Source organism: Myxine glutinosa, chromosome 3, assembly GCF_964187855.1.
Source record: "Myxine glutinosa chromosome 3, kmMyxGlut1.1, whole genome shotgun sequence".
Taxonomy (NCBI): Eukaryota; Metazoa; Chordata; class Myxini; order Myxiniformes; family Myxinidae; genus Myxine; species Myxine glutinosa.
Window position 1 is genome coordinate 124,126,087 of NC_136263.1, and position 14,518 is coordinate 124,140,604.

The following is a 14,518-nucleotide window of genomic DNA, read 5'->3' on the forward strand; positions in this document are numbered from 1 at the left end:
TTTCTCTCATCTCCTCTTCCTGTTCAGGCTGGAGTTCCCCAAGGCAGTGTTCTGGGCCCTGTGCTTTTTCTGGTCTTCATCAATGATCTCTCTGACTCTCTTGAAAATCCTCTCTATCTCTTTGCTGACGACTCTACTCTCTGTCGCTCCATTCTTCATCCCTCAGATCGGCAGTCTGCAGCCTCCTCACTCTCTGCAGACCTTGACAAAATCACAGACTGGGCAAACAAGTGGAACATGTCTTTCAATCCTGACAAATCTCACACTCTTACGATGTCTCTCCGAAAAGACCGACTGGACAACCCTCCCATCCACTTTCTGAATAATCCTCTCCAAGAACTTCTGTCACTCAAGCTTTTGGGTCTCACTATCTGCCATGATCTTTCCTGGGAAAACCACATTTCAAATCTGGCCTCCAAAGCCAGTCGCCGACTGGGCATCCTCCGTCGTGCGAAGTCCTTCCTTGGCACTCCTGAGCTCCTCACCACATACAAGGCTTTCATCCGCAGCTCAATGGAATACTGCTCTCCCCTCTGGGCTGGTGCTCCTGCCTCACACCTAGCTCGTCTTCACGCTGTTGAAACCAAAGCATTCAGAATCATTGGAATCTCCCGCAATGAAGCTAACTCCAAGGGCCTCTCACTCCCTCACCGCAGGCAGGTTGGTGGTCTTTCCGTCTGCTACCGACTCCTCTCTGGCCTTGCCCCCCCAGCTCTCTCTGGGCTCTGTCCCACAAATATTCCTACAGGTCGCACAAGATCTGCCTGCAACCCTCTTCTGGTTAAACTGCCAAAATCAAGACTCTCTGCTCACCTTCACTCCTTCATTCCTCTTTTCTCCCGCCTCTGGAACAAACTCCCTCACTCTCTTCAATCCCACTCCACCCTCTAAGTCTTTAAAACAGCTGTTCACCACCATCTCTTATCTTCCCCCAACCAAAACCTTGATCTTTTCTACCCCCGCTAATTTCACCCCAATTCCACTTTTTTGAAATACCAACTTCTGTCCAGGAAGTCCTTTGCAGGGAAAAATGGCCTCTAAAGGTGTTTTTTTTTTTGTTTGTTTTTTGTTTTTTTTTGTCCAGGAAGTCCTTGGTGTCCTTGTGTTTTATACTTCTCCCTCCCCCCCCCCCCCCTTCCCATGCCTCCTCCCCCCGGGCCCTCTCCCTTCCACACATCTCCCTGCTCTCGGATGTTGTGTTTGTGTGCTTCCCCTTCTCTCCCCATCTTGTCTTCCTCTCACTCTTTTTGGGTATTTTGTTTGTCTGGTTGATTTGTTTGTGAAGTAAATGTTAGCTCTTTCACGAGCCTCGATTTAGTATACAAAAAAAAAAACACACCCCTCTTTGTATAATCATGGGATTTTGCTCCCTTATACTTATACCTTAACTCTTAGACATTTTGATTTCAATCATACTTCTTGTAATTCTCAGATTTTACAAAAAATATTTAGGCTTTGCAACATTTTTATGGATCTTTCTATTCATCCAATGATTTCCCCACATCTGACAACTGTCACAGTGTAACATTTTGATCGACCTTTGGAAATATCTTCCAAATGAAAGAATCAATAACTTCCCTTCTTTATTTACCACATACTCATCTATAAATTACGTATGCAATTTCAGTTTTCCAAATAGTTATGGCCGTATAAGTTGCTGTTTACGTCCAGTACCCTTTATCTACCAAGCGTTATACTCCTGCCTAAGATCTCCACCAGATTTAACACACTTGGGATTTTGAATCATACAGATGCACACCCTCAGGACAATTAGGCTGTCGGTAAAAATCTGCTTCCTTTTACTTCCATAAATTCACTCCATCATTTTCCTTATAGCACAAACTAAGGATGCTACCTCTACCTTATTTATTTATAGATCCATTGACTTGGAGCTGCCTTCCAGCTTTCATAAAGAACAATAATAGCTCTTTGAGTCTTCGTAATATCTCACTTAATTTAACCAGCATCACAAAATTATTCACTAGCCATTCTCTTTCTTTAACCAGCGACTTTGTCTTAATTCCAAAACTTCATTTGGTGAGGCACATGTGTACAAACCACTGCTCCTTATTCAGACCCTTAGCATGTAGTAGGAAATATCCAAGTAAGTGTTACTCCCATATAGCTGTTTCTTATCTCTATTTTACTTAGCTAGTGAGTACGAATGACACTGGTATGTAAATGTGGGTGTCCCAAACCATTAAAAGTGTATATTGCAGGTACACGTAACATCACGTTCTGATTTTAAGCTATGTTCGACAGTTTGTAAATCCGTGTTCCTCCTCTGGTTTAAGGTTCACAATACATTCCACTGAAAAGCTCACAGTAGTGGCTGAAGATTCCCATTAATTATTTCTTTTGTGACATTTATACCACCACCAAACTGTCAATAAGTCAGATCTTACCCCCCCCCCCCCCATTTTAAATTATTTTTACAACTAATAAAACCAACAAACTTGGTCCATTGATCAACCTGAATGTTCGTTTCCATGATATAGTAAGTCTAATTCTTAACATTTTCCATATAATAGTTCATTTCCTTCTTTTTTTTTTACATCATTATCCATTACTTTCCAAAAGTCTTTTCCAAAGATCCATATTTTCCCTTTTTCTCCTTTTTATTAAAATCAATATAAGTTCAAATCTGCTGTTACATTTTCTTGTGTTATCAATTCAGCAAAATTTAACACAAAACACAAACTCAATCCTAGTATAACTATCACCATTCTCAGGGAGTATCTGAAGAAGCCTCCTTCTAATCATCCGGCTCATCTTAGTGAGCTTTTCCCCGTTGTCACACCTGTATCCATCTATAAAACATGTCATCTACCCTTAGTATATGTCTGTACCTACAACATAGTTGCATTCTGACAAAACCCAGCTTTATATGTATCAGAAACCTATGAGCAGAGAGTACTCTGCTGAATCAATGTAAGACCCGTTACAAATTTGGCTAATTTTCCCAAAGGCCTACCATTACCCTAGAATTGGGGAACACAACCCCTTTACACACAAACAGTGTAATGTCAACACATGGTCATTAGCAAATTGCATCCCAAGGTTACCCACAATCCCCTTCTACTGTTTATTAATGGCTGATTGTAACGCAGCGAATCATCAAGAGAAGGAACAATTTATCACCTCCATCTGCTTTTCCCAAATGAGATAACCTTAATAATCAAAATGTGTCTCTTATTTCATCAATATTTTCCAACTGTACCATGTTCTTTATTTCTAGACAGGTATACTGCCATACCCTTTAACCTTTTGGGAAATACACGAACCCATCCATTATCCACCCTTATTTGCGTCTGTACTTTCATCATTGACATAGCAAGGTAGGTATTAGTTCCATAAAGTCTGTTCAGATGTAGGTGATAATTACGTGTTCCTACTTTTCACTCTTCCCGAACCCTCATTTATCCAGGATTCCTGTGTGACTCACCTGGTGGTGGGTGTGGTTGCGAAGTCTCACTTACCCTCCATGTGAACGTGAGTGTTCATGCACGTGTTGTATACATTTTAAGGCAATATGTGTTGTGAGTATTACTTGGTGTGCACCCGACCATCTTGGTTGTAAAGCACTTTTCCCGTTTAAAGACTCTAATGAACAATAGTCCCCAGACTTGGGTAAATAAAACTCGCGTTCAAGCTTGATATGACCCTCGTTCACTGTGGTTCGGGTAAAATGTCTTTCATAAAATGGAGCAGGAAAGGAGAGCGTGGTGGGAAAGCTTGGATAAGGCGATTTCCACACACCATTTGCAAGGCCTGGCCATCACAGCTCGCTTCCTTCAGCGCTGCCTTCCTGTGAGACTGGTACACTCTCACGCATCAACTCATCCATTTAGTGTATGTTTATTTGCGTTTGTGCAAATTGTGTGTGTGGGGGGGGGGGGGGGGAGGTCCACATCCTCATCCTCATCAAAATTATATAAACTTGACTTCCCACACTCAGTCTGTCCACCAATTTTCGTCAACAATCTTTTGAGAAACACGGAAGATGTCCACATTTCGACCAACATTTTGTACACAATATATTATCCAGCCTTTATCCATCTGGTCTATAACTGTTGGTATGTGCAGCTCCCCTTGCAGACACCCTTTACTTCTATGATCAATTCTTCCCATATTATTTTACCCCAAAATTGATAAACACACACCTTCACACACCAAGCGAACAATGCCATGACAATAGTCCAAAAAGCCACCACATGATCATCATGCGACTTCCGTAGCCTTGAATCCCCAAATTTGTAAATCAATTTGGGTTACCCATAATCCCAGTCTGCTTTTATTCGCCTCCCTCACCAATCCACCGCACTTTTGTCTCAACATTCAAGAAATGTTCCAAATTTCGTTCAATTTTCCAAGATGACCCACTTTTTCCAAGATTTCAAGCACACTTTTACATTAGCCAGTATAGGATTTTCAGAACTACATCCAATAATTAAGTACACTCCTGGGTTTTTTCCCCTCTGTTCACAATTTTAGCCTAATTTTTTTAACCTACGCCCTGCACAACGTGTGTGTGTGTGTGTGTGTGTGTGTGTGTGTGTGTGTGTGTGTGTGTGTGTGTGTGTGTGTGTGTGTGTGTGTGTATGTGTGTATGTATGTGTGTATGTATGTGTGTAGCAGTACGTATTGTTCATCGTGTGTACAGTGTGTGTGTACAGCGTATATAGCACACGTACATATGTACAGCAGTGGTGTTTTACCTGTAAGCAGTCAGCAGTGGTGTGATTCACCTGTTCTCACCTGTCGTAATACCTCCAAGTACCCCCCTTTCCAAACCAGTTGACATGCCTGCAAATTACTGGAGATGTCACCACCTGTTGGAGCTCCAATATGTCAGGCTCTCCCTATTCTCCTGTAACAAACTCAGAACCGCTTCACGTGACTAAAACATATTCACACTAGAACGGCGGTCGGTGGAGCGCATGAGGCTGAACAGTTTATGTTTTATAACCAGCTGGTAGGCCGGACCTGGATTCGGACCAGAACCAAAATCTAATCGGCTTGTTTTTGTCACCGAACCAACTCGTCCACCAAATTTAGTCATAACTCGTCCATAACCTTTTAAATCTCATGTTATATGTCACTTTTCGCCCGATCTCTCATTGGTGAAGAATCACTTGAAAATAAATAATTCGCGTATCTGAATCCATATTCAGATCTTCATCAAAATCTATTAATTTCGTCCTTGTCACATCTGCTAACACCCTGCCAAATTTCGTGTGAATCCGTCTACAACCCTTTTTTTAGATATACATTCCAAACACACATGCACCCACTGGCCTGTAGCCACATTGGTTTGGAAGAGCTTACCTCAGGGGCCACCTTTATACATCTGTTGTGAATTTCCTGTCTTTTGTAAGTCTAAACTTGATGTATATTTGGGTCCAGTAGTTTCAATGCACCATTGTTTGAAGAAGAAGAACCTTTACTAGAAACCTTTGCATTTGGCAGTAGAGGTCACTGTCTACCTCCATTAGTTGTTTTTTTTTTGTTTGTTTTTATGGCATTTTAGTTTCAACTCTGTCAACCCTTAATTCTTAAATGCAGGGCTGGGCCCTTTAGTACTATGTTGCATAGAGCATTAATTTGTTAAACGGTGTGGGCATTAAACTCATTAAACTGTAACATTACCTCTGTTATCTAACAATTAACGTTGGCTCTGTCATGACGTTATCAGCTGATATCACAACCTTTTCCCCTTACTCTCTGTCTCTTCAATATCCAATTGAAATGGAGTTCTATGTAAATCTTGTGGTAGAAGCATTTCTTTAATGACAGGTAATATTGTCTGTTATATATACTTTTAAGTGGCAGGTGAGTGTCGGTGATTTATATTACTGTTGTTAGTAAGAAGATGACGTTGCCCTACGTTTTGGAGAGTAATGTGTTGCTTAACAGCAATCTTATCAATCCCCACAACAATTAGAATGAAAATGGTCAAGACACAAGCAAATATCAGCAACAACCATGAATATATATAAAACCAATTAATCTTCTTGGTTAGCCATCGTCTCCGTAATCACACCACCACCAGGTTGCCAGTCACAGCTGACTTCAGCAATACATTTTACCTGTGACTGGAACACTCTCACAGTGTTAATCATACATTATGTCATCCATTTGGGGTATAATCATCTGCATATGTGTGAATGGTTGTTGGGGGTGTGAGCTGCCGGCATTGTCTTTTTTACAACAATGCATGCATTCCCCTTTATTTTATTTATTAATTTACTTTTCCGTATGGCAAACTCCTGAGCCAACGGTCTCTTGGGGCCATTACGCAATATTATTATTATTTTGTACCATTACAACTATGCTCTTTTTAAAATATTCTTCAACCCGCAATGTATTAATATCTGCCAAACTATCTGCAGTTTTATTAGCAAGCAGTTCTAGAGCAGCCATCATACCTACAAGTTTGTTAGCTGCCTTGTCCCTCAGGTGTTTTAGTCTGTCCTTTTCACCAGGAGTATCTTGACCACCTCCTCTTCCAAGTACACCAAAAACACCAGGCGCCCCGGACCAACCGTGACCATCTCCCTGGCCAGCAACTCCCGGAGGTCCAGCAATTCCGGAAACACCTGGCTCTCCATCTTGCCCACGGCACCCTGGATTCCATTCTCTCCTCTTGCTCCATTCTTACCAGGGTCACCTAACTTATATTTGCGATGTCAATTTATTTGTAATCCATTAATGTCGCACCGACCATTACATGAGGTGGTTTCAGAGAACAAGGGGCACCGCATCTGCACAGCCATATGCCCCAGCAGGCCACAAGGCCGGCGACCACACGCAGGCACAGGATGGTCCAATCAGTCACTAACCAGCGTCATCCTCATTGCTGGACAACCTCTACACACCAAGCACATTTGCCCACCAAAGTCAATATCACTACCAACATCCACATCTTTGACAGCACTACAAACGTCCATGTCACCTACACCACGACAAACATCCACCTCACCTCTACCACTGCAAATTAATGTCTTTTGGTGGAATATCTACTTTATGTTTACTTCCTGCAAAGTCATATTCCATTTTAGTATCCTCAACTCCATCTTCACTCTTCACTTTAATACTCTTAACTTTATCGACCTCATCCAGTGTACTTACCGATTCGACTTCATAATTTGCTTTTTCAGCTTCACACTCTACTCTTTGCCACTCATCTTCAAATACCACATTACTCAAAAATGAAGGCCATCCCACCTTCCCTCAAAACATTTGAAGGGAGCCGAGGTAATGACAGTTACAATTTAGTTCACCACACCGCAAACAACCCATGCAAATACCTTTCCATCCAAACAGTTGTCGAGGTCCGTTGTCCGATTCTCCGAGGAGACAAGACACCGCACTGAAAATACAAGCCGTTTTTATTGGTAGAGCGAAAATACACAAGCGGGAGAGAGATTTTGGCTCGAAACTGGCCAAGTTCATTCTCAGGATACAATACTCAGTGAGCTTATTTTCAAAGTCAAGATCCAGCACAACCGAGATAACTATCTTCGCAGGCAGTTTCCCACAAGGCCGAGTCTCATGCACAAAGCACCACACTCGGTACTTGAGGGTCACTCCATTGGAATGTGAGTTCAAAGGTTCACAGCACCTGTTTCTTGTTATATATATATATATATATATATATATATATATATATATATATATATATAGATATATAGATATATATAGATAGATATATAGATATATATAGATAGATAGATATATATATATATATATATATATATATATATATATATATATATATATATATATATATATATATATATATATATATATATATATATTAGATAAGCCGAGGAAATGGCGTGATAATATTTCCAACACCGAGTCTCACTCTAAAATAAATTGTTTTTACCAAACCTCAAGGATAAATGTGCAATAATGAGATAAAGCATGGATCAGCAGGTTTCAGAAGGGAATTAGCTACATGCACTCAAAGCAGAGTGAGTCGAATAAGAAAACAAAAATATATTCCTTTATATCAATTCCAACAGTCTCTTCACCTGTTCAGGTATTAATTAGTTTTTAATATCTAAGAACAACAACTCTCGTGGAGCTTTATTAATGTTTCAATCCACAATGAAGACTGCTGGTTTAGCGAAGATGTGCCCTGCTATAGGGCCCGTGACCTCCCCTGCAGGACTGGCTCCCTCCTCTTCCCGCAGCCGAAATCTCTGCTGATGTCCAGGTTAATCGAGCTCCATTTGCATGAGGGCTTGGATATGTTGCTCCTCTGGGGAAAACATGAGGTCGTTAATGTCTTGCAACATTCGTTCTTGCTTGGCATATAAATCGTTATAATCAAAAGATAGGAGAGAAACACCCCTCTTGTCCGGATCATCCATGAATGTGGACTCCTTGGGATCTGGAGTGACGGGTAGATCAGGCGTAGTGTTACCCGGTTCCTCGTCCTCGTCCTCATCCATCTCCATTTGGGCCATTTGTGCTGAAGAGCTAGAAAATAATCTCTCCATACACATCCGAAGGAGATGCTTTGTTATAAACACAACTAAAATTAATCCCAAAATTATGGTGAGACCCCACAAGACCCAGGACAATATGGTATATCCAAAACTGCAGAACCATCCTGATCCCACAATCGCCCTTCTAGTCCGAAGTTTTCAGTGTTGTATATCATCTAGTAGACAGAGGTCCAGCTTGTATTTTAATCTTGACCCCATTATAAACTGTCATCCCATGTTTCACAGGCAGGGCGACTCAACAATGTGTGATCTGTCCCTCGGATAGATGTTTAAAAAAAACATCTCGTCTTAATTCCATTCATTCATATATTGGACGAATTCGTAAAGTTTATACTCACGTTTTCCCTCCAACCAATAATTTCTATTTTCTCCACTCACCTTTGTCCAGCTTCCTCCAGCCACTCCACCATGCTCATATTTGTCTTGGTTAATTTGCACCTCTGAACCTCACATGAGCATTTATTAACATGTTAAAACACACCTGTCTCGCACACCTGTCTCGCATGTTCGCGCTGCAGGACTTTTCACACTGCAAACATGTCCGTTGTCTACAGGCGTCCACACCCTGCCCATCGCAAGACCCAAATCCAATCCACACACTCCTCCCCCCTCAAACTACAGACGTGGCATTTAATATGGAATATTTTTTTGGGGGGGTGAACTTACTTTTCAAGATGACTTAGAACCAAAAGTTCATTGGAATTATGTTGAAATTATTCTAGATTTTGGTAATGTGACCTTTAAAAGAAAGAAAAACCACATTTGACATTTCGAAGCAAATAAATTGATCCTTGAAAGTGATGTAAACTGATATCGAACTCAATTCATGGACAGTACTGTGTTAAACTTCTGTACGTTTTCCAGAAGTATCTCTTTATTTTGCACATTAGCCAAATTCTTTTTCAACAAAAACAAAAGCTAAATTATGACTGGGATTATGGACAGTAAAATTACAGTTCAGTACTTCGTGTAACCCCCACGAGCATTCAGGAGAGCATGTACACGTTGAGGCATGCTGTTTACTAGATTTGCCAAGGTTTGGACAGGAATCGCTTGCCATGCAGTGACAATAGCCTGCTGCATTTCACGCACAGAGGTAGGCTGCTGGTCCAAGTTGTCGATTTGACGTGTTAATTCTGCCCACAAGTTCTCTATCGGATTCATACCCGGGGACATGGCAGGCCACTCCATATGCTCTACACCATGGTCAGCAAGAAAGTGTTGGATCATGCGAGCACGATGAGGCCGTGCATTGTCATCTTGGAAGACAAAGTTTCCTCGAAAGGCTGCACGAGCAAAAGGAAGCAATGTTTCTTCCAGAATGACCCTGCACTTGAACTGGTTCAGGTTTCCATTCAGAACAACCAGGTCAGTTTTGCCCCCTGCATGAAAAGCAGCCCAAACGGTCACCCCACCACCTCCAGCTCGGACTCTTGGCACTATACAATCTTTGTTGTAGGCTTCATGCACACTCAGACATGGCCATCTTGACGATAGACCAGAAATCTAGACTCGTCACTGAAGATCACATGATTCCAGTATCTTGGCTGCCATTGACGGTGCTCTCTGGCCCACTGCAATCGGCGCTGGCTGTGTTGTCTGGTCAGGAGTGGCTTTCTCAGGGGATGCCTGGCACGATAGCCTGCTTGAACCAGTCGTTGGTTGACTAGCCTTCTGGATACAGGCACATTTGTCAGTTGCTGCCACTCAGCCCTAAGCTGATTAGCTGACTTGGTACGGCCATTGCAGACTAACCGGTGCAGCTGGCGATCATCTCTCCTTGTGGTTCTGTGTGGACGTCCTGGCCTCGGTATTGGAGTAGGGACACCCCTCTGAGCATTTCGTTTCAGGATCTTTGACACCTGACCTTGAGTGATGCCATACTGCCGAGCAATAGCACGCTGTTTCATGCCAGAATTTCGTAAAGCCACCACTCCATGACAAACAGCATTGTCAAGTTGACGGACCATCTCCAGAGGAAGCGGCAATAACTTTTGTAGACGTGCAGCAGTTGTTTTCCACGAATGCAGAACGCAACAACCCTCATATACCCGATTGTGAAGCCAATCGTCAAATGTACCTAATCTTACATTTTGTCACGCCACCTGTGATATAATCCTGTTGTTGACTTCTTGCTGCGAAAGACAATCAGTGACATGGTTCTTTCAACAAAGACATCACCGAAGGGTAAAAGAAACTCACCAGATTGATATACTGAGTTCAGAAAGTAAACCCAAGTCAAGAAAAAAAAATATTCCATATTAAATGCCAAGTCTGTAGATGCCAGCCCTCTCCCATGCAGTTTGAATCGCAACATTCCCTGCCGAAGAATGATATCTCACCAAGTACTTTTAGTTAGGCAGTTAAGAGGAAGCATCGTTCATTTTTTCAGGAAAGCACCAAATTTGGCACAGATGTAGTATGGACCTATACAATTGTTTTCCTGAGGGGCGCCCAAAAATTCAGAACCCCTGGTGGCTGCCATATTGAATTTCAACATGACCGCCCTCTGTGACCTATTTCCCTCAATAACTTCTATACTATGAGCGATAACACCACAGTTCCAGTGTCTTACCCCATGTTTTCATGGTCTCTGAATCCAATGGGATCAATTGCATAAAGATTGGCATCCATCATCTTTAATTTCAAGATGGCCGCCATGGTGTTTCCATTTTCCTTGAATCTCTCATAGTATTTTAGGTAAAATTTCAATTCCAAGTGATACACATTGTTTTATTGGTCTCTGATAACAATGGAATGGTATTAATTAATCAAAGTTACACACAGTTGCAGTTTTAACTTAAAATATTGTGGGCACTTGAAAGGTGGAGGCTCTCGCACAGACACGTAGTACTACAAGCACTGTCCATCGCAGTCACACAGTGATGTGCAGGGCAGATTTGCCCTGGAGCATTTACAGTTGCCTTTACAGGCCGACTTAAAATGGCAGCTTCTAAGCTCTGAACATGCCTCCTGTATCAGTGGTATTGTGGTCCAAATTGGTGTCCAAGAAGTCCCTGTTTTCATCCAGCCCCAATCAGCTGGTGATGGAAGTTCTGGGTAGGGCACAAGTGCCTGACTCCATACGTGTCCAGCCTGAAAACATGCACGTTTTAGGTGTTGTTCGAAGGCGTCTGCTGTTGGGGGAATGTGATCAATTGTTCTTGCCTTCTTCGTGAACAAGTGTCGGCGCATGTCATTCACTGTCTTTATCTCGGTAGTCCGGTCATAGAGGATGGCAACATATCTTTCTATGCTCTGTAGTTCCATAGTAATAGCGTCCACAGATGGCCTATAAGCGAGAGCATGAAAGGTCTGCGTGATGCTGGGGTATGCCTCCCAAGCCTTCCAGGCTGTCTTTTTCCCAATTTGGGCAAAAAATGACACTGTGTTGCAGCCAGTGAAGGCATGAAATAATGGCAAAGACTCGGACTTCCTGCGGCCAAGGCCGTGGGCAATTTTATGGATGGCAAGGTAGCGGTAGCTTTTACCAGTGCCAATGGCAATCCAGAGTTCCTCCACACCATGTGACTGGTAGGTAAAGTAGTGTGCTATTGCCAAGACCACAACATCAGAATCTCCAGTTCGAATCAATACCCGTTTTCTCCCCCTTTTCACGGCATCCAGGACATTTTTTTGGATTTATTGAATTTTCTGAATTTTTGGGCGCCCCTCAGGAAAACAATTGTATAGGTCCATACTACATCTGTGCCAAATTTGGTGCTTTCCTGCAAAAATGAACGATGCTTCCTCTTAACTGCCTAACTAAAAGTACTTGGTGAGATATCATTCTTCGGCAGGGAATGTTGCGATTCAAACTGCATGGGAGAGGGCTGGCATCTACAGAAGTAGATGATAAATGTTGTTCCTGGGACAAACCCATTTAACATGGGAAATCCCTATCTAATGTCGTTTACCCCCCTGTCTTTTCCCACTTTTGGAAAACACCCCTATTCATCCAAAAGACTCTATGAGCCTTTTGGCCTTTTCAACCATGAGCTTATTGGCCTTATGAGCCAATAAATCTACTTGGGTTAATACATAATGAAGATATTTTAATTGAGCTAGGGCTGAATGGTAAACCCATCTTGATGTACCAGGCTGAACACTAACAGCTTGGAACCAATCCTTCATTGAACCTCCAAATCTCCATTCACTTACATGTAAATTTTCCTCTCACCATCACTTTTCTTCATTTCCCATAAACACCTCTATTCCTGCCCCCCTTGGTCTTATGGGCCTTTTACTCTTACTATCAATGATCATTGTTGTTTAGTAGACCACTGAAACAATGATCCTACAAATATTTGTTTATGCGTAGGAAATAATTTAATTCTCCTACAACTCTCTTCACCATCTAATACATTAACAAAGTATATGTTTGAGTTTGGTTCTTTCTCAAGATATTTTAACTGAGCTAAGATAAAATGATAAACCTCCCTTAATGTTCTTGTCTGAGCACCTCCTGTGCCACACACCATTTTTAAATTAAAGTATATATTTTCCTGACAACCATCAAAGTTTTCTGTCCACTCAAAAATATTTCCATCTTTTTTACCCAACTCACCGGTATTTAAATTAATTCTCTTATTTGTTTTGTGAACTTTTTTACCAGTTGCCTTTTCAATAAGTCTTATTTGATATTTTTCACATTCATTATGTTTTCCATTTATATACCAAGGTTGATTACACCTCCACTCTTTAGTCTGGTTGATACTTGGTTCTATCATTTATATAATAGTAAAAAAAGGCGGCGGTAGCCCGTTAAAATCCCTAACCCCCCTTTTTAACTTATCACTTATATACTTATATAACCATAAGGGAGACTATCAATTCCATTTTCTAAAATAAACCTCTTATCATCAAAAGCTCCTAATGCTTTCTTATTTATCTCTTCTGTATATAATTGATGTTTATAACTTCTTATTCCATTAATCTTTCTAAACTCTTCTTTATTTGTTGTTAAACAGTTATAATAATCCTTAAAGTTTATTGTTTCTTTAATAACATTTTTCTTTACACCTTTTAACTTCTTATCAGTCTTTTCAATGTTATTCACAATGTATTTATAAGCATAAGCCTTTGACCTCAATCCCACAAATTCACTCATAACATACCCTCCTAATTCATCCTTGAACTTTCCAATCACCTTTTTATTTTTAGAAGAGAACAACTCACTCTCTGGACTGTAATTGCTTGTATCATAGATATTAATGTCCTCTTTCATGTCTGAATAAACATCATCAGTATTAATTTTCAAAATAAAACTATCTGTATCCATATAAAGTAGATTAAGATCATTTTGATATTTCTTCCTCAAGTTATTATAAAAGTAATCATACATTAATGACTTTGATAAATCAAGAATTGATGTTCCAATATAAATAGGTTTGTCCATTTCAATACTCTCTTTAATCAAATGGATCGCACAAAAGTTCTCAGTAAAGACCTCAGCTCGAGTAAAACTCGGACTATTAATTAATTTTGATGCTTGTTCCCAGGATGTTGCTCTTCTGATATTTTGTCTTTTCCTCACGTTCTCCATGGTCTTACCAAAGACCGCATTACTCATCAATTTATAAAAGTCTGTTTTTGACTCTGTTCTTCTTTGTGTATTCAAATCAATGTACTCCTTTAGCCAATGACTTTGATTGAACTTTAGAACCCTGTGGATCTTCTCTACTCTTAGACCTTTTGATAAATATTGTCGCAAATTTCTTTGGTGTAGAACATAATTTTTCTTGTTATATAATGTAGTAAGTAATTTTTCTGTTGATTCACCTATATCAAACGATCTTTGGTAATCACTCAACCATTCTTTCTTTGGACTTTCTTTCTCACAAGCAAATGGAAGATCTTTATGTTTGATATGAAGTTCTTCAGGATATTTTAAATCGACCTCAAAATAATAACCAACGTTTGAATCATCCAATTCTTTTTGTGTAGAGATACATACATCTTGTAAAACCTTTTTGTAGTCTTTTTCCTTTACCCATCTA